The following is a 21800-nucleotide window of genomic DNA, read 5'->3' as shown; positions in this document are numbered from 1 at the left end:
AAGTTATTTGCCCAAGTCCCTGTGCTAGTGGACAGCATAGTTGAGATTTAGCCCTTTGGTTCTGAGCTCCCTTTACTGTTAACCTAGGAGTTGCTTCAGTTGAAGGAAGAAAAGAAAAAGTAAAGGCTTGTGTGAGGGAAAGGCACATTTAAATCATGTGGGAGAGATAGAGATGGCTTTTAAAAAACCATTTTGGGATCTGTGGCAGCTTGTGGCCACCATCTCTCCCTTCCTTGCCTGTACATGCAGGTCATTACCTTATTGAAAAGTGAAGCCTTCTACACTTTCACTTCCTTCCATCTGGGCTGGCCTGGGAGTATTTGACCCCAAAGATAATAGTTGCAGTGACATTGCTTGACTTTTGAGGAGAGGTTACAAGCAGTTGTGCAGCGTCATCACAGGTCTCATGGAACGTTCATGGGAAAATCCAGCTGCCTTCGTTAGAAGTCCGATTAAATAGGCTACCATTCTGTAAGCAAGTCTAAGCTAGCCAACTGGAAAGGCTCATGGACAAAGGGAGAGCCAAATGGCCCTCAGCTATTCCAGACATCCCAGCCCAGGCACCAGACAGGTAATGAAGTCATTTACTTGAGCTTTAGCCACCACGAAACTCCTGCACATGAGCAATCCCAGTAAGAACCTGGCTGTGCCCGTCAACTGCTAACAGTATGAGAACAAAGAATAGATTGATATTTTAAACAACCAAGTTTTGGGGCAGCATTGAATAATTGGAACAGATTTCAAAATAGTTTAACTTGAGAGTTTGTTCATAGATAGGAAATCTGTCAGGTGGATCTTTAAGATATTATGAAGACAGACCTGAAATTTAGCTAATGTGTTCAAACAGGGTTAATTATCAACATAATTCAATTCTTGAGGTCTTCTGTATTGTTCCATTTTTTTCTGTTCTACTTCATCCATTATATTTATTTACCTCTGCAAAAAGCATTTATTAACAACCACCTATGTGTGATAGAAAATACTGTGGAAAATAGCTTTGCTAACTTAAATAAAATTATTTGTCTTCTGAGTATTATAGCTCTATGAAAATGTTTAAATTAATTCTCTTAAAAGGTATATTTCTTTTATTAATAGATAATATGTAATTACTCTAAATAATGATTTAAAAACTTCGACTGGAGCAAAAAGTAAAATTTACAATATAATTGATAAATCACCAAGTATTTTTCTCTGTATGTGTCTATTTTACAATATAATCCATCGCAAAATTATCAGTGACAGTGAACAAGGTTTATGCATCCTGGATATGATTGTGGCTGTGCAATTATTTATAATTACAAAGCATTATAAAGAACAAACTGTCCAATCATGTAATGCTCAAATCATAACATATTATGATGGAATATTAGGCAGCCATTAAACTGCCTAATATAGCAAACTATTTAATGATAAGGGAAATGTTCACAATATAAGTGAAAATAGTGGAATGCAACTTTATATGTAAACATAATTGTAGAAATAGTAATTTGCCAAATACATAAAGGAAATGACTGGAAAAAAAGGGCATTAAAGTATACATAATAGTTATTGCTTGGAGGTGAGGATGTAGATGATTTAAATTGCATTCTTTATACTTGTTTGGATTTTCAAATTCTGTGCAATAAGCATGTATTCATTCTAAAGTTATTTTTTAAATCATTTTTTTTCAAGAAAGCCTCCATATCGTGATACATACGTGCTAGTCTAAGTATATTCTATTTAACTAAACATTTACTGAATGCCAAGTATGGGTAAACACTGTGCTGATGGTAGGAGATGGGGGTCAGGTGGAGATGAATGGCTTACAGGAGGACAAAATAGGATTCCAGCCCCAGTTGTGTTAAAATCCAGTGGCAGACAGATTTTTTTATTTATTTATTTTTTACAAAGAAACAGATGTCAGGCAGTGATAATGTTATGTTTAAGTGCTTTGGGAGTATATTTTATATTTCATTATAACACTTGTTACATTGATTATAATTACTTCCTATAATTTCTATTTGTCTGAATAGTCAACATGGTATTGGCATCTATTAGGCCCTCAATGAATATTTGTAGAAGAGATTAAAGGAAAAAGGAAGAAAAAAAAAGTCCAGGAGGAGTTATTTTTTGAGTTTGAAACATTGTGTAACAACAAGTAAAATATATTTTAAAATTATTGTTAAGACAAATATCCAATATGATAGCTTTTTTTGTTAAATCAAAATATATTTTAATTAACATTTTTTTAGTCAAGTTTAGAGTGGGATGGTAATAAAAATGACAGAACAGCTCCATGAATGAATATAAACCTTCTCATGATTTTAAAAGGTTCATTATTATTAGAAATTTACTATGAACAGATCATTTTTCTAAATTCTTTTTTAAAAAATCCTCACCTGAGGATATTTCCCCATAGATTTTCAAAGAGAGTGGAAGAGAGAGGACAAGACAGAATATCGATGTGAGAGAAACACATTGATTGGTTGCCTCCTGCATGCGTCCCAACCAGGGCCCAGGCTGGGGAGGAGCCTGCATTCGAGGTACAGCCCATGACTGGAATATAACTCAGGACCCTTCAGTCCATGGGCCGATGCTCTATCCACTGAGTCAAACTGGCTAGGGCAATTTTTCTAAATTCTTATAAATCTGAAAATTTTTTATTAATATGTTATTGTAAAAATATTCTGAAAAGGTGATGTGATTTACCTTTTAAGATAAATTAAGTATAATTTTCAACCAAAATAAAAAATGAAAATGAAATTTATAGTTATTGTATTAGTACTGGTTTATCAATGTCTTACCTACAGAGAAATTTAAATTTTTAAATATTTCATACTGAATGGCTGCAATTAGTTTCCTGTATATATTTAGGAGTGAATTACACCAATATTACATTAATACAATCATTACCTTTGTTTTTAATAATGACCATATTTTTACCATCTTTTGACTGTTTTTTAAAATCATGATGTAAATTTTTTCTTCAAAGGATTTTACTGCTAATTTACAGAAGAAATCTTTGAAAATAGATTAATAGGTATATATCTCAGAGATGACAAATGTGTGACAGTAGCTATTGTCTGAATGTTATACAGATGCCACTAATTTAGTAGAAATCTCATTAATTTATACTTAGCTGTAATGAGTCAGTGTCAGATGGGCAAGAATCTGGAAAGGCCCCCTCCTTTCATCCCCTGACAGTGCTGTTATGTAGGACCACTAACATAAATGTATAATTTGAAAATACACAATTTAGAAAAATGGACACAGTCCTTTTATTTCTTCAAGAAGGTGTCTGAGCAGATGCTGATGCACAAAGGTCCCAAGCAGGAGCCGGTTCTCAACCCAGGGATCCTCTGGTTTGCTGTTAGATTGCTATCACATTGACTCATTCCTTTGACCTAATGTGCAGCTAGGAAATGTTTTTCTTTTGAGAAGCCATTGACTTTTAAAGCTGAAAAAACATAAAATAGCCCAGCCGGTGTGGCTCAGGGTTGAGCATTGACCTATAAACCAGGAGGTCACAGGTTCTATTCCAGTCAGGACATATGCCTGGGTTGCAGGCTCCATCTCCAGTGTGGGGCATGTAGGAGGCAGCCACATGATGATTCTCTCTCATCATTGATGTTTCTATCTCTCTCTCCCTCTCCCTTCCTCTCTGAAATCAATAAAAATATATTTTAAAAAAACCACAAATATGATATACCAATATAGGTCTTGTTTTTTCATGTCATTAGCATAACAAAGACAATATAATAGTTAAGCAACGTTACATAGTCATAACACTTGAAATTAACTGGAGTCATTTAGTTCAACCCTATTATTTTTCAGGAGGAAGGAGTACTTGAGATAGAAAAAACGCCTCCTTAAAAACAAACAAACAAACAAAACAAAACAAAATAGTCCTCCTGCTTGGGAGGAAAAATTTGTTGAAGCAGGAGTCAGTTTTAGTCTGAGGAGTGCTATTTCTTGTTCAAAGCAAATTATGACAAGTCAATGTGGTAACAAACAGGAAGTTGAATACTGACTTCTTGTAAAATCACTTTTAGATAACACCTTGTGGTGCTGGGCTTTAGAGTTCTCGTGGTGTAACTGTCCCCCTTCCTGAGGAATAGTTCTTACAAACCTTCCTAATGCTGAGACTGAACCCCTAGAGCAGCCACTTTTCTGGCTCTTTCTCACCTAGGTGAGATCACATTCGCTACCTGAGCTGACACCCACTGATTCAACAAGTATACTGATTGTTATATGCTATTTTTCACACTGAAAATCTATTCAGCTTGTTTTCATTTTTATTTGGTTTTGGGAACTTTCATGTTATTTTTCTCACATGGAAGTTTTACGTGGAATTACACGTGTTGGGATTCAAAACATTAAGCGGGCTTTTCCATTTAAACTGCTTAAAACGAAAATGAAAATTTTAATACCAAATATGCCATGGTACCTTAAATTCTATTTTCAAGCCCTTAAATATTGCTTGGGGGCAGACATCTCTTACTTCTAAACACACATAGGAATGGCAGGCCTTCATGGAAGCAAAGTCCTGAACATGTCTCCTAACACCAAGTGAAGAGGAGATTTAGCTCCCGTCTAGATCATTAGATGGATGTAGAAGAATAAGCTCAATAACTCAGGCCACAAAGAATATTTTTTATTTTTATCATGTACTTAAATTATATGCCATGAACCATCCAGTGAAAGAACCATTTTGCATAGACACAAATAATAAAAAAGGTATAAATAACAATAAAGCATTTCATTAAAAGGTAATAATCAATGATGTGAATAGATTTTCTATAGTTCATCATGCATTAATACCTATTAATAAGTGGTTGTTGAGTTTTCATCTTTATAATAGAATTATGCGGAATTATGATACAGCCTTATTTAGGGAGCATGGTATATTGATAATATTTTTATGCAAAAAAATGTTTCCTGACATACTCTTGACATACTAGGCTGGCAGAGTGCAACTTCATAAAGTATTGCATCTTTCCTTCTTTAAGTCTTAGATGCTTCCTTACCATCCTAAGTTCCTCATGAAGTTTAGAGGGTGTTTTTAGATTTCCTATCATTTACTAACCTAATTTCTTATTATTTACTAACCTTTCTTACTGTTTCAATCCCATGAGAATAACCAACTCTTTTTTTTTTTTTACCAGAAACAGTTAAGGATTGGAATAAGAAATGGACATTTTAAATTATTTTTTTCAAAAGCAAGTTTATTTTCAATTAATTTGCTAATGCTTCCCATTTAGCATATTTATCAAATCATATTCATTATTATTATTGCCTATATACCTATATACATGTCTATGTAACCTGGTTTTTCAGCATACAATTCTTGTCCCTCCTCACTCGTTTATTTAACATCTCTGCTTTAGTTTCACTTCCTTGCAGGAGACTTTCTCTGAATGCACCACCTAGGTACTGTCACTCCACTATATATTCATAGTGCCATTACCTCTCATTCATAGTTGAAATCACAGTTAAAGCTTTCTAATATTTATGTGATTCTTTTATTAATGGTGGCTTTCCTCTTTGTTTTTTAAATATTTTTTTAAAATATATTTTTGTTGATTTCAGAGAGGAAGGGAGAGGAAGAGAGAGATAGAAACATCAACGATGAGAGGGAATCAGTGATTGGCTGCCTTCTGCAGGCCCCCTACTGGGGACCAAGACTGCAACCCAGGCATGTGCCCTTGACTGGAATCGAACCCTGGACCCTTCAGTCCGCAGGCTGACGCTCTATCCACTACGCCAAACCAGCTAGGTCTCCTCTTTGGATTTTAGGTACAGGAGAGCTGGAATTGTGCTTATAATTTGCTCACTACTGTATTTCCAATGCCTAGCACAGTGCTCAGCATGTAGTCTGTTATAAATATAGATTTATATTACATGAGTGATGAATACTTTTTAAATTAACTTAACAGCCTACTATAGCTATTGAGTTATTTTTGTACACATTTTCACTTTGACCCATGAAAATATGAGAAAGAGTAATATACCTTTGCAAAATCATAGCACTGTTCTGAAAAAAAAAGACTTTTACTATATATTAAAAAGTAGGATTCTAATTATGTTAGATTATCTTCTTTGTTAAATGCTATTAATTAGTTACTCATCTGAACTTGGTGTGTTTCTAAAAAACAACAACAAAAAACAAGCTGTTAGTGTCTTTTAGACTTTGATGAGCAACAAAAATCTCTGGCATGTTTGTAAAAAATATGTAGATTCCTTGGCTGTTCTCAATAGTAACTAAATTACAATTTCTGTGACTTGAGCCTCAGAATTGTATTTTGCACAAGATGCCTAAGAAGTTTTTATGCATCTTCTAGTTCAAGAAAAACTGGTCTAAAGAAAAGATTCTTGGGTAGAGTCCAAAGAATCTTATTCTAGTTTTGACTTTTTATATAAGAGCTTTGTGCATGTTTCTGCACCTTATTAATCTCAGTTTCTTGACATTTTATAATTGGAATTATATCATTATTGTGAGAATTGCTTATGGGACTGTACATAAAAAGTACTTTGTAAGTAGCTATACTAACACTGATTATGCCTCTCACTGGCTCAGTAATGTTAACAACATTACAGATCTCAAAATGCTTCATTTTTTAAATCAATATAAATAAGAACCTATGCACCATATTTGGTTTTATCAAAACAAATAAGAATAGATGTGAAAATGATTTTTAAAAGAAAAATATGTACTATTGTTAGCAGAGTCAACAATCTTTATTTTCTGAGGAGCTTATAATGTGAAAAAATAATGCTGAAATGATAATGATTTAATGCCCACCTACCAGGTAGAAGGCACTATGCTAAATAATATGTAATTTGTCTCTAATCTTTACAGCAAATATGGTATTGATGTTTCCTTTCCACAAGTGATAAGACTGAATCTCAGAAGTTCAAATGACTCACCCAAGGCTATACAACATTCCAATAGTAAGTAGGCCTGGGGTTAAATTCTTATTCTTAACTGCATATGTATCTGAGTTTTAACTCTATATTATTCATTCTTACTTCACATAGTTCAGCATAGGCAGGAAATGTAGATTTCAGAGGATTGACAATTATATGAGGGGGTACATAATTTTTTATTGATTAAAAATGGATTTAGAGGTAGAAAATGTATGATCGAGATTAAATAAAATTTGTGATTGACTCCCTAATATTCACTCCACCTGTTCCAAGGCAGTGTATGGAACTAACTAACCGCTCATTATATGGAGGGCCCTGATTAGTCTATGTCCATCTTGGCCATCTCACCAGCCCCTGCTAGTAATTGGTTCAGGAAGTTTGGTCTAAGCCTATTAGATCATGGCAATCTTTTTACGATAATTTCTAGTTAAGGAAAAACCATAAGGTCTATACTGGCAAAACCAGATGAAGGGATGGACATTTGTAGAGATGTGTTAGTTCTTTCTCCTGTTATATGTGAACAAGAAAGCATTTAGCCTCTATTATTTGGGCAGATAGACAATGACTACAATAAGCTCTAGGGTAAGACCAACTTTGTAGACAACAGAGTAAAGAGATGGAACCAACTTTGGTTCTTGAAAAATATTTGAGACCCTGGATGAACCAATTTAAAAATCTACTTTCTGTCATGAGAGCCAATACATTTCCTTATTGTTTAAACCCATCTGAGCTGGGCTTTCTATTGCTTGCAACTGGAAGCATCCTAAAGATACAAAGGATAACTGAGAACGCCCTTGGTTTATGAAAGATTAAAACTGGAATAATTCCTTATCTGTTATATATTAGCATAAATAAACAGAAAAGAGCATATCCAATAATAAATTACCCCAGATAAACCCCTTGGAATTGAAAAATGACAAGTTAATTGAGAAAACTGATGGAACAGCTGGCTAACTAGAAGCAAACAGCCAAATAGGTAAACACATAATGCAATAAAATTATTAAAATGATTTAATAATTTACCTATAGGATAATGAAATAATCATTTTGGATAGAAATTTGGGACTTATTAAAGATGTACTATTATAATCAATATTTTTATGACAATAATGTTCAACAAAGTATTGAAAATTAGAGAAAAAAATTTAGACCAAAATTAACAAGAACTCATAATTAAACATTCTGTGTGTTTCACATTGCTACATCAATTAAAAAAAGAGGCCTGAAAGGATTGGAGAAACTACCATGTGACAGCATTGAATGATGAAAGTTGACTAGATACCAGGAGAACTCAGCTTCATGCAGGCCTTGCCATTTTCCAGTAAAGTAACTTAGAAGTTCACTTTGTACCTCTGGGACACAGAAAGTTTTTAGATACTGTGTTTGGAAAGATGGGTTTTTCAATTAAGATTCCAATAAAACAGTTTCTCTAGGCTGTTGTGTAAAGATGAAATAGGTGACTTTGTGTGTGTGTGTGTGTGTGTGTGTGTGTGTGTGTGTGTGTGTGGCAAAAGGGGATAAGTAAATATACAAAAGATTGGCAATATCAAGGCAATTTAGAAGAGAGGGAAGGAGGGAAGGCAGGTAGAGTATGTTTGGTTAGCGTAGCAGCAATCTATAAAGGTTGGGAAAAGTAGGTTGAGGGAAGGCCTTGAACAACAGGACAATAAGTTTGAACTTTGTTATGAAGGAAGTAGAGAGCCTATAATGTTATTAAATGGGAGATGGATCAATACATTTGATATTATATAGGAAGAGTTAAGAGTCAAAACAAACCATTATTCGACTTGAATCACTGACAGAGCTAAATGATTTAGGACCTACAATTACTGCAGAATTTCGTGCTTGGATAAATTGGAATAGTAGAATAAAGGAATAATCTGGAGGAGGATCTCAAAATTAAATTAAATTCTGGTGATAACACTGAAGTGCAGAAATGGGAAGATTCTATTTTGAAGAGAGTTGAAAGTGTCAGGAATAGTTATTGAGAGCAATATTATAGGGAATCAATAATCGTAAAACAGTAATATTGCTGAACAACACTGAGAGCTTATATGAAATGAAAAACGTAATTTTATAGGGGCTGAGTCTACACAGTTCCATTAGATTCTTTATGCTCTATGCTTGCAACATAGTTGACTGAGTTCACAAGATGGCATGATAGGTATCAAGGAAGTCATGGATTTCAGATAGGGATTAAATTAGGTATAGCTGGTGAGTGTATAAGTTAAGTGAAGTCCATGTTAAACTCAGGAGAGGACTCAATATATGTGAGAAGACACCTGTTGTAGATTAAAGCTGTTGTCAAAGATTTAATCTCTCCAATTATAGTTTGAAATACACATGGCAGAGCTTCCAGAACATAAGTTAGGACCTCTACAGTTGCAAATAGGGCAATTGATAATTCAAAAACTCCTCTATTCAACCCAACATCTTTGGCCCAGCAAGCACACCCAAAATCTTATTGGGTGCATAAGCCTACTCTTTAGTTTCTTATACTCCGTGTAGCCAGAATCCAGCATATATGAATCATCTTTGCTACTTGCATTTACTCTTTAATATTTAGGTCAACACTTCTTATGAGAACAACTGTGTGTGTGTGTGTGTGTGTGTGTGTGTGTGTGTGTGTGTGTGTGTATGCTGCAAAGTATAGGGTGGAGTAGAAGGTGAGATGGAGTCATGAAAACATGCTGAGACTTGTAGAGCATTGTCTTGTTAAAGTTCTGTATTTCTTCTGTAGTCATAATTTTTGTTTTGATGTTCAAATGCAGTCATGCTTAAGTACTTTTTTGTTTTTTATTCTTTCACCAGAAGTTGTTTCAAATCATTGCTACTTTCTGCCAGTAAGATTATTCCATCTGCATTAACTTAAGTTATTGATATTTCTTCACTGATTTCACTCCTCCTTCCTCTGAATCTATCTAAGTTTTTAGCATATGTTCTGCATAGAGATTAAACAAATAGGGAGACAAAATGTACCCTTGTCCGACACCTTTGCCTATAGGAAACCATTCTGTTTCCATATTATGTCCTGACAGTAGCTTCTTGTCCACAAGATGCTAGCCATCAAGACAAACAAGTGATGAGGCAAGCCTGTTTTTGTTTTTATAACAACCCATAGCTTTTCATGATTGATGCAGTTAAAGGCTTTAGTGTAGTTTATAAAACATAGCTAACTTTCTTCTGAAATTCTTTGGAGCTCTCCAGTATCCAAAGAATGCTCACAATTAGACTTCAAGTGCTTCTTCTTTTTCTGAATACAGCTTGAATACTTGGTATTTCTGCACCACTTTATTTGAGTGTAGAATTACAGATATGGTCCTACTGCACTCCTTGGCATTTCCTTTAATAAAAATTGGGAAGTTTTTTGAACATTTACAGTCTATAGGCCATTGATTTGTTTTCTATATTTGTTGACATATTATTGCTAGGATTTTGACAGGTTCAGCTCTTGTAGCTTGAACTATCTCCCCCACTTACCCCTTCTACTACAGAAGAAATGGACAACTTTAGCATTGACAAAGACGACATTGAAATTGTTAAAGATTTTGCTTACCTTGGTTCAGTCATCAATTCAAATTGAGACTGCAGCCAAGAAATCCAGAGAAGGCTGAGAATTGGAAGGGAAGCAATGGAAGAATTGGAAAGAGCATCAAGAGCAAAGATACGTCATTAAAGACCAAGGCTAAGATCATCTACACCCTTGCATTCCCAATGACTATATACAAATGAAAAAGTTAGAAAGTGAAGAAGGTTGACAGGAAAAAATTGATTCATTTGAAATATGGTATTGAAGGAGAGTCCTACAGATACCCTGGACTGACAGAAGATGAGCAAGTGAGTCCTAGAGCAAATTAAGCTTGACTCATTGACAGAGCTAAAAATGACAAAACTGAAGCTGCCCCACTCTGGGCACATCCTGGGGAGACAGGGTTCTTTGGAAAAGACAGTAATTCTGGGGAAAAAGAAGGCAGCAAAAAAAAAAAGAGGAGGACCACGTATAAGATGGATTGACTCCATAAAAGCCATAGGGATGAGTTTAGGAGCTGAGTGGGGCTGTTGAGGACAGCACATTGTGGACATCACTCATTCATAGGGTTGCCAGGAGCTGGAACCCATCAATGGCATGTAACATGGACACAGATAGAGATAGAAATGCCCATGCTACAAAGAACTGCTTTGTGATTGCAGCTGTAGGAAACTTCTGAAATCCCTTTCCCACCACACCAACCCCAAATAGTTTCCCCTCATACTTCACTGTGCCTGCTCTCTATCTTATTTACATGTTATATCACGTGGCAATGTATTTAACATTAACTGTCTATGATTATTATTTATTCAATTGCTACCCAATCTTCCCATTTACTTGATTTATAAAAATATAATTACTCTCTTGGTGGAAAAGAATTATATATTCATTCATTTATACATTTAAATTTATTCAACAATATGGAGGAAATAGCTACTGTGTGCAAGACTCTGGGATAGGCAGCAAACAGGATAAGGAAGGTACCTGACCTTATGAGTTTTACTTTCTAGAAAGACAGCCAATGAATGAGATAATTTTAGATAGTAATAAATGCAATAAAGAAAATAAATTGTGGTGAAAATTGGTGGAGGCGAGGCAGGAAACATTAGAGAACTGAGAAATAAATAAGAAGGGGCCATCCAGCCAAATAAATATTATGCCTAAAACATCAATTAAAAAATTCCTAAGTGTTTGGCCATATTTGTGGATTCTGGTGTGGTTGAAAAAAAGTGAAGGAAGACCACAGAGGGTGATACTATTGAAAAGGTCAATAGGTGCTAGATAATATAGGGATTTGAAAGCAATGGTAATACATTGTGATTTTATTGTGGATGTGATAGGAAGCCATTGGATGACTCTGAGAAAGTCAAAGTAAAGAAGCCATTTAAAAACCATAAAGCAAAAGTGTGATGGAAACCCTCAGGGGCTGTAGGAAGATTTCGGGGGAAATCTATTTGAATTTAAAAATTTATGGGTATTTTTCATTGCAATAAGGTTTTGGTAGCAAAGGTAAATTGTGGTGATTGAGTGAATCACTATTCCAATGTTGTTTTATTGTACTGTTGTTGGTTGATAGATGTTGTCAGTGTAGTTTCAATGACAGCAGTAGTTTCAGAGGATGCTTTGCAAATCAGTCTTTTGAATCTTTTTGGGAGTATCACGATCTTCTACTTCTGTAATAAGCAAAACCAAAAACCATACCACCTCTTCCCCACCCCAGTGGTAGTTATAATCTGTGAATATGTAGTTGTCATTGGAACTCTGACTCCTTTGGGTTAGATGGTGCAATGTGACCAGACCAGTGAGTTGTGAACTAAAATGACTTGTGCCATTTTTGGCTGAAGTATTTAATTACCAATTATATCACTGTGTTTAAGATGTTTATTTAAAAAATTCTTGTGTTCTTTTTTTTAGGAAAATATAAACACTTCTAATCAATTATCACAGACTTCAGGTGAAAGATAAATTAACCAAAGATTCAAGGTAGTTTAATAGGCATAAATATTTAATGTAATATTACAAAATGAGTTGAAGTTGTACATTCCATATGTATTCCAATATGAAAGTAATACTGTCCATCCATCGAAGGTGATCTTTCTGAAATGGAAAATAGATATTTGAGGGTATATTGTACAAACTGGCAAGAATAATTTAAAATAATCAGCTTGTTTATTTAAAAACTCAAGCAATCCAGATGCTATCATGAAATTAATTTATTAAGCTAGTATTACAAAAATTCTAAAAACAGATGAGTTAAAGAAATCCTGTAGGAAAATACCATATGGTGTCCTAAAATATGAAAGGTACCATATTTCTACAAAGCTTTCTATAAATCTAATATTGGGTTTATTGTGTATGACTAATAACAATTCTGCAATGCAAATTAAGATCAAGAAAATAATGACTGCATGGACTTTTAAATTTGTTCAGTCTCACTGTTCATTTATGAATAATTTATACATATCTCTGTGACTTCTTTTCCCAAATACACCATGAAGTGAATTTGTCATTAGCATTTCCAATGACACATTAGGTCAACATATTTATAAAGCCATTCTCTTTAAGATAGGTACACTCTACTATGGACTAAACTGTAAGTAGGAAAGTTTCTTTAATATGTCTTTTCTGAGGTATAAATTTGCACTTATTTTCATTTAATTAGGTTTTCTTTTATGATTTTCCTTGATACCAACAACATGTTCTACAAGATATCTATTTGAGACTAAGGACATGTTTTATAGTGATAGAAATGAACAGAAACTGACAAACATGATCTGGGGTCATTAATTTCATGTATTAAGTAACAGAGCAAGTCAATAGTCCCCTAAGGACTTAAAAAATGAGTATTACAACGTGCTTAACGTTTTGGCCAGTAGCTGAGATATAATAGAAAAATAACTGTCTTCTTGTTTTCTTAATGGCTGCTGGCTTATACTCTGAGGATTTTGGCTTTACAACTGTAAGACATTTACCATTATGCAATGTACCATTAGAGCTTCGCACAGACTGACAGATGACTGCTGTCACATGGTGACAGTGAACTTGGTACAATCCCGATGCCACCATCTAACTCATTTGGAGAAATGAAGACAGTAGGCTCTTGAAAAAGCACTTAAATGAGCAGTCCTGGAGGTTGGGTAATTTGTAACAGATGCTCCACATAATGGATGGATTACAGGGAGAGCGTCTGTAATGCAGACTATCTCGTTCATTGGGGTATGATCAATGCTGCTTATTAGGCTGACTTAACATTCAGTGAGCTGAGATTGTAAGACAAATATGTGAGCTTTGAGGTACTGGTACATATAGATCAGGTGATAAAAAGTCTATGAAACAGTGATTAAGTATTTCACATGAAGTTTACTAATAACAGTTGTATTTCTTGAGTTGGCACAAAAGAAGTAGTTATATGAACCAATAACCTCCTGAACAAAACATGTAATTCAAACAGACTTGTCTCATGCCACAGTTTTCTGTGATTAATAAACACTTAAATTAACCAAATCAGAAGGCTGACAAAGAAGAAAGCTGGTGTTTTGATATAATTAACTTGTGTGATTTATAAAAAAATTCCCTTTGCTTGAAATTTTATACTTTTGACCTAGAACGTTTTAAAATCTAAGACATAATTCTAGAGGAACTTGAAAACCATTCATACTATTTAGTTTCAATTAAAAAATCAAAATGTTTATTTCACAAGTACTTCCAAATCCTTTTGGGTCCTTGGTGAGTTCTTAAAGCCTTTCTACTCTTTAATTTTTGCCTGACTTATTACAGGTATGGCAAAGTCCTATGTAAGCATTCATTGAATGCATATTTATGTGTTAAAAATAATGAATACTATGATGTAAATCAACTAAATATATATTTGTTTTTCATGTGATATTAAGCTGGTGACTATTAGACATGTAGTTAGTGATGATTATCATGGATATGAAAGCACTACTCTTAGGACTCTGACCTCTCTATTATAGCCTCCTCTACACATCTTTTCTAGAATAAAATATAAATTGTGTAATTAACCTTTTCTACTCAGTCTTATCCCTTTGGTGAACTTGAAGCTCTTCAGTGTTATGTCACATATGGGAAATTCCCTTGCACACTAAGTTAGTTCTTGCTCAAGGACAGATGCCTTTACAATGGAATGCTCAGTGCATATAAATACATGCTATTATAAGCAATCTGCTTCAGGAAAGTGATGCAAGATTTCATTGGCTCAGTTAACTGATTATCCTGAGATGGCCGTGATAGTGGTTTCATAGTTTATTTATCCTGATGATGGCACACTCGCAGGGAACACAATGATGCCTATCAACAGGCCAATTTGACCCTGAGAAAGGAGAGGCAGTCATAATGCTCCCAATAATTTTAGAATGTATTGTCAAATTGTAATTGAACAAGATGAACAAAATAATCAGAAAATTATTGACTATTTTAGTCAGTGAATAATAAGATACAATCACCTTCTGAATAAATGTAGACCATTTTCCTGCCCTTACATACCATGAAGAACACTGATTCATCTCCTTAATCTGAAAGATCAGGGAAACAAAAAGCCTTCCTCTACTTAAGAGTATCAACAACAATATTTACCATTTACTGAGAACCCTTCTTCCATTTGAAATCTCCTTTCATTCTCTTATTCAATCTGCAAATTACATATTTTCATCCCCATTTAAAAAATGAAGTATCCAGATGAGGTAATATGACTTGCCTATGGTTATTCAGCTGGTTTCAGAGTGAGTTTCAAATTCCAGCCTCGGTTATCTTTATAATGCTACCTTGTATGGACTGGGTGAAATGGTTACTATCGCAGCCATTTTAACAATGTGGGTGATTTTTAAATTGGGCTTGAGATTCAACTAACATTTACTGAGCACCAGCTATAAACTAGTTTCGATGCTAAGAGCTCTGGTTCCCAAAGACCTTCCTTTTCCGTGTGCAGCACTAACACAGCCGACCTTTCACAATACTTTTCATGTTATTTTAATTTTCTCAGTGTAATAAATAACCTTGCAGCTGTCACTTTTATAGCTCAGCTTTTCAATGCCTGCCTACTGTGAATCTTGTACAGGATATTTTCTATTTTTAATAAACTGTTTTTATAAAGCGAAGAACTATTTTTTCCCATTCACCCTTACTTTTTAGGGACCTCAGCAATGATTCACAAGTTTCCAAATGTAAAATCTACTGATATATTCAATCAATAACATAGGGTAGAGACCCATGTGCTCATGATTGCCAATCTTTACATTTAATGGGTCAAATTAGATTTTCCCTATATATATCATGCAATAAATTCTACATACTTTACGTTTTTGGGGAAAAAAGAGATTTAAATCATCAATCTGAGAGATTTTTTTTCACCAAGAATAAGTCACTTTTTTCTTTTCTTGGCATTAACAGACATCATCTGGTATTCAGTATTTTCCCTACTCTTTCACCCCAGATGCTCCAACTCATTAGAGAGCTAATTGCCTTTGTAATTCTAAATTAAGGAGTACTTAGTGAAACGGAGACATTACCTGTGCCAGGTGTTTGGGAGGACAAAATTCAATCTGCCATAAAAGTCAGTAAAGTTTCTTCCAATCAATGCCAGTTCTCTCACTGTTCAGTCTGCATGGATTTTGTGTTGTTCGATGAAGAATCAGTCAGACACCAGGATACATGTTGTTTGGTGTTACACAAAAGCAAGAAAATAATTAAGAATTGAGTATTTTGGAATATAGGTAGAAATGAAACAAGACTTTGGGATAGAAACTAAAGTGAACTTACCTATTTTCCATCGTCTTCCTTGAAGATGTGATCGATCATTAGGTTGACTTTCAGCAAAAGTTTTGCTTAGAACTTGGGTTCTTTGTGACTTCATTTGGGTTATCAAAAAAGGGCCATGTAGTACATATGTGCTCTACAAGGCTGTATTCTAGGCTCCACACGAAAACAAATTACTAAAAGACACGCTAAAACAATCTAGGTAGCAGTCACAGAAAACAGAATGTATTCAGGATTTTTAAAAAAGGTCAGGTTTAGAAAGGATTGGTGGTTGTTTTCGGCTGTGTCTATATAAAACATAAGAAAAGTGAACAAGGAAGGTGATTTTTCCAAACAATTCAAACAAACAAATGAACAGACAAAGTGCATTTTCAATATTCTGCCTAAGCAATATTGGTGAGTTTAAGGACATCCTTCTGAACATCAAAGACCTTTTTTTTGGTTTGTTTTTGTTATTGTTTTGCTTTCATGACTCTTGGCATAATTCACCCATAAGCAGATAAGAAACAACAAATTATCAAAGATGTGAAAGAACAGCAGGAGCAAATGGAAAGAAGGTGATTCACTTTTTAAAGCAATTAGGAGTTTTGTCCTTGTCTCATAATTGTAGCAACTGGAAGAAAAGTTTAAAATGAGAGAATGAGAAGAGATCATGGAGGAAGAGGTCTATTATTTGTTGATGCTTAATATTCCTGGTGGCATTTTGTTCAGAGTGATTCCTTTAGATGAAAACCTATTGTCTGGATAAAAAGTGCCACAAGATGTCCTGAGAAAATAGACATTAGACTTTGATATTTTATATAATTGGCAAAACACAGGGGTCAGAAGAAGTGCAGAGTTGGCAGTAAGGTTAGTGGTCATTTAGGACAAGGTATACGATAGAAAGTGGTGATCAATAATGTTGAGTCTCTTGGTCATGGGGTCAAAGATTAGGGACTTTGAAAGATTACAGAACATGAAGCCTATCCTTAGAGGCTGATGGGAGTGAAAGAGTGCTTAATTTGCAAGCTGATGTAGAGTATCTTCTGTTCTCTTATGTGGCTTAGCAAATGATTACATGTTCTTCAATCCAGCCCATATATCATCTCCTTGATAAAACTGTCTAACTCCTAGGCTGTCCTTATCACTCCATTCCCTTGTTTCTTCTTTAAAATATATATTTTATTGATTTCAGAGAGGAAGGAAGAGGGAGAGAGATAGAAATATCAATTATAAGAAAGAATCATCAATTGGCTACCTCCTGCATGCCCTCTAACAGGAAGTAAGACCACAATCCGGGCATATGCCCTGACCAGGAATTGAACGGTGACCTCCTGGTTCATGGATTGATGCTCAACCACTGAGCCACGCTGGCTTGACTCCCTTGTTTCTTATAAGATTCTTTCTTCTGTCACTCACTCCTTCCCTCCACCCCTTCCTTCCTTTCTCTTTGTCTTCCCTCTTCTTTCCTTTGTTTCTCTTTCTTCCCTCCCCCCTCTCACAGTATTTATTAGCAGTTGTAAGGAACGATATCAGGTCAGGAACTAAATAGGTTCTGGAGATACAATAATGAATAAAATGGGAACAATCTGACAACTGATGGAAGGCAGTATATTAATTTAAAATGCTCATTTTGAAATCAATTTGCCTGGACTCTATTCACTTCTTGCACTCACTAGGGTGACATTTGACAATTCCTAAACCTCCTGAGCCTTGGATTACTTATCTTCATGTTGGAACTAAAAATAGTACTCCTCTCATTTTGTTTTCATGTGATATGCTAAATGGACAAAGTGAAATCATTCATATGAAGCCTTTAACACAGTGCTTCGCATACAGAAAGAAATTAAATGTTTTTATTATTGTTAATGGAGCTTACGGTCAGAAAGCAAAATGTGCTGCTCATATGTCTGTAACAGCACTCCTGGTATTATATTTTAAAAGAAGGTATGCCCATGTCAAGGACATAAGTTTTTCATGGTTAGCTGGTTCTTAGCACAGTTCTTGTCAGATATTATGTGCTCTATAAATCTTTGGTGAATAAATATTGAATGGAATGAATGAAAGCGAGAAAGGTTCAAGTTAAACAACCTGCCCAAAGTCACATAACTAGTAAGAGCTTGTGGAGATGTGAAATAGTTTATCTACCTTCAAAGCCCATGCTTTTCTTAAGCTACTGCACCACCTGTCATACATTACTGCTTGCCTTCCTCCACCTACAGTAATTTGTTATTATATCCATCATTCCACTGAATTTGTCCTTGTCAAGGTCATCAATTGCTGTCAAGGTACTCAATCCAATAGTATATATTGGTTCTTATTTTACTTGTATTTGACACTGTTGCCTATTTGCTCCTTTCTGAAATTCTCTTTTTTATTTGTCCTTATTACTTGATTTCCTTGGCTTTCCTCCTAATTTCTCTCTCTCTCTCTCTCTCTCTCTCTCTCTCTCTCTCTCTCTCTCTCTCTTTCTCGCAGATATTTCCTAATCTCCTTTGTAGCTTCCTCCTCCTTCTCTCTCTCTCTCTCTCTCTCTCTCTCTCTCTCTCTCATTATCACTCTCTCTCTTTCTGGCAGGTATTTCCTAATCTCCTTTGAAGCTTCCTCCTCCTTTCCAACTTTAGTGTTTCTGGAAGTTCCATCCTGAGCCCTTTCCCCATCTCATTCTTCACATACTATCTCTGTCATTTCATTTCTATCTGATCATGCTCAAATCCACATCTCAATTTCAATGTTTCTCTCCTGAGCTCCATGGCCATAATTCTATTTGTTTATTTGATATTTCTCTCTGGAGAGCCCTATCTTAAATAAATGCTGTTCCTTTAGTCCTAATCTATTTTTCTCCTTATGGTGGCCACATATTTTATCATCTAAACCAGGACTATTTGGAAAGTAAAGGGGCATCATTAATAATTACTCTGGTATTCCAAGGTCTAACCAAAATTCATGGTCACATTCCCATTGAACACACAATTGAGCATTACAACGGGCATTCATCTTTGCCCCCTATTTCTCATTTTTCATAGCCAAGTACTGTAGATTCTCCTTCCACCTATTTTTTTTAATGTACACTCATCTCAATCTCCATTATCATTGCCTTTTTTCAAAACCTTCTTATTACTTGCTAGGATTACTGCAAAAGCCTGCAAATTGGTCTACTAGCAGGCCACTGTGCTTCACTCTCCACTGAAACACCCTCTACAGTTTTAAGAATGATCTAATCATGTCCCTTTCCTGCTTTGGCCCTTTGATGAATACCCATAACTTCTAGCACAAAAGTTAAGCACTTTTCCATGGCACCAGAAGGCACTTATTCCCAATCCTATCTCACCACGCCTTCCTCTTGCACACTGGACCTGTCCTCAGCTACCGAAGAGTAGGCAATTACTGAACAATGACTAATCAGCTTTTAAAACATAACCACACACACGAAGACCTTGTCTCAACAAATTTACATAAATGTGAAGGAGTAGTAAATGTCACTTTTATATGAGGATGGATATATAAGAAAGCTAGGGTGAGTCTGTGTGACACAGTACATAGCTAAAGGTGATCACCTTACAATTTGTGACTAAAAAATATGTATGATATATAAAACCCAGTTGACTAGAATTTTTCTCATAATGTAAGAGTGAGGTCAGAGTCTTTGTTTCAAAATAGAAAAATGCTCACATCAAGGAACCCAAAATACCCAAGTCAGTTAACTGAAATATTTGTGTCTAACAGAGAACATAGCTTCTAGCAGTTGTTGAGTAAAGGAAACACAAGAAACTTCGTCTTTATCAATTGGTTGTCTGTACACAACAGCAACATTTGTTTGTTTTTTTACTTGCAGCTCTACCTGCCATCTATCTGTCCTCTCCAATCATTTCAGCCAGCCTGGTAGTTTCAGTCAACTGTCACTCAAGGAGCCAAACTAAATGTGGTGCAGAGAATTCACACATAAACTCACGACTGATCAAAAACCAATACTTTTTAGTCAGTTGTAAGAAAGTTCCATAGGTTAGCAAGCAACTATATGAGAAGCATAAGAGAAAAGAAACTGATATTTAGTGTCTAAAATAAATTGTATAGGTGCCAATTGAATTAGTCTAGATGAATTATAAGCTAGAAAAGCAAGTGATTGTTATAAGTTAATTTAAATAATTTTATCTAATACTAGTGACACCAGTTACCTAAAATTTCTATAATGATGCAAGGGAGTCCAGTAAGACATTGTTTAAATAAGATTTGATTTTAAGAGGGGGGGATATTTTGTATCTGCATTTTAGTGTGTGTTTTTTTAAGTATTGTAAAAACAGATGTATTAACTAAAAAACTGCTATTCTGCTCTAAAGCATAGATTGTTTTGCAAATTCACTTACTATTAATATTAACTAAGATTAAAATTACACTGAAAACATTTGTCATTCTCCACTGATCCCTAAATAACAGCATACTTGCAAACCCAGCTTTACATTTTGTGACTACGGATCCTTTTCACTAGAGACTGATTTCAGGACATTACTTCATCTTATGAAGGTTGTGCAAACTCTCAAGTATAAAAAGTTAGTGCATATTATTAGATCAAAGGTGGGAAAGAAAAACTAGGCAAAAATCTATCTTCCAAAAGATACTTGTCTTATATATTTGTGCATTTTAAAGGTTGGAAACTTTCTGAAGTGGTGAGATGCTAAAGATGTATTTACATTAATTTGGAATCTACATGAGTCACAAGACTAGTGCTGTGAGAGATGTAAAGATGGAGCACATTCATACAGCTTTCCCTCTCAAATCAATGCATGTTAGGAATATGTTCAAGGTTTCTAATGAGCTTGAGTTTCCCTTTCTATTTGTTTGGGAAAGTGACAGTACTTGCGTCCTTCAAGGGCAAAAGGCAGAGAATTCTCAAAATTATTCTCTTTCCTCTCTTGCTAGTGAAAATTACTAAAAATTACAGTTTACAATCTGGAGTGTATTTAATCAAAGGTTCTAAAGTGGTTTCCATCAGGTGGTAATTGGCATCTTTAGGTTGTTTTCAGCTATTTGCAAACAAAATAAAACATAACATTTCACAACTAGCTGAAATGTAAAGCCTCTTTGCTGTTGGCTGAAATTAAATTATCTAGTTTGGTAACACCAGCTACCTCATGATGATAAGAGGTTTTGGTGAGAATTGAAATAGAATTGTTCAGCACAATAAAAAAAAGACCTTTCAAAACATAAGGATCATGGGGTAGAATAATAAAAAAGATCCTTTATGTAAAAAGTTGGCAAAACCTTTGAGGAGGCTCTGATATGCTAATTTTATAGATGAGTAAACTGAGATTTAGACAACTTTGCTCTTATTGATCCCTTCCCTTTACTAACATCCTTTCATTCTTGGATATTAATACACAATTTAATAGTGATGCAGGGCTGGTAGAGGGCACGACAGTAGAAGGTCCCCATACTTGGATTGATGCTCTGCTGTCGCCGCCTTGAAATTCTTATCAAGTTTTGAAGGAGGGCTCTGCATTTTCATTTTGCATCAGGCCTCACAAATTATGTAGCTGGCCCTGTAGCTATGCTTATGTTTTTCTTATATTTCATTATTTCCGCTCTAAGACAAAGTTATCTAGGAGCTTAACTTTTG

General features: G+C 34.9%; 1 protein-coding gene and 1 long non-coding RNA gene across 2 annotated transcripts in view; both read right to left on the bottom strand.

Moving 5' to 3' along the window:
- The window catches only part of CNTN5 (contactin 5), a 1092962-nt gene that overhangs the window by 79122 nt on the left and 992040 nt on the right, over positions 1–21800 (bottom strand). The window lies entirely within an intron of this gene.
- LOC106727118 lies at positions 12442–16755 on the bottom strand. Its single transcript, XR_001363279.1, has 3 exons — positions 16211–16755; positions 15961–16051; positions 12442–12532 (listed from the first exon to the last, which is right to left on the bottom strand). It is a non-coding gene; the product is annotated as an uncharacterized LOC106727118 (long non-coding RNA).

The sequence above is a fragment of the Myotis brandtii genome, unplaced genomic scaffold (assembly GCF_000412655.1).
Source record: "Myotis brandtii unplaced genomic scaffold, ASM41265v1 scaffold37, whole genome shotgun sequence".
In the NCBI taxonomy this organism is placed as follows: domain Eukaryota; kingdom Metazoa; phylum Chordata; class Mammalia; order Chiroptera; family Vespertilionidae; genus Myotis; species Myotis brandtii.
This window is presented reverse-complemented; position numbering and strand designations above follow the sequence as displayed.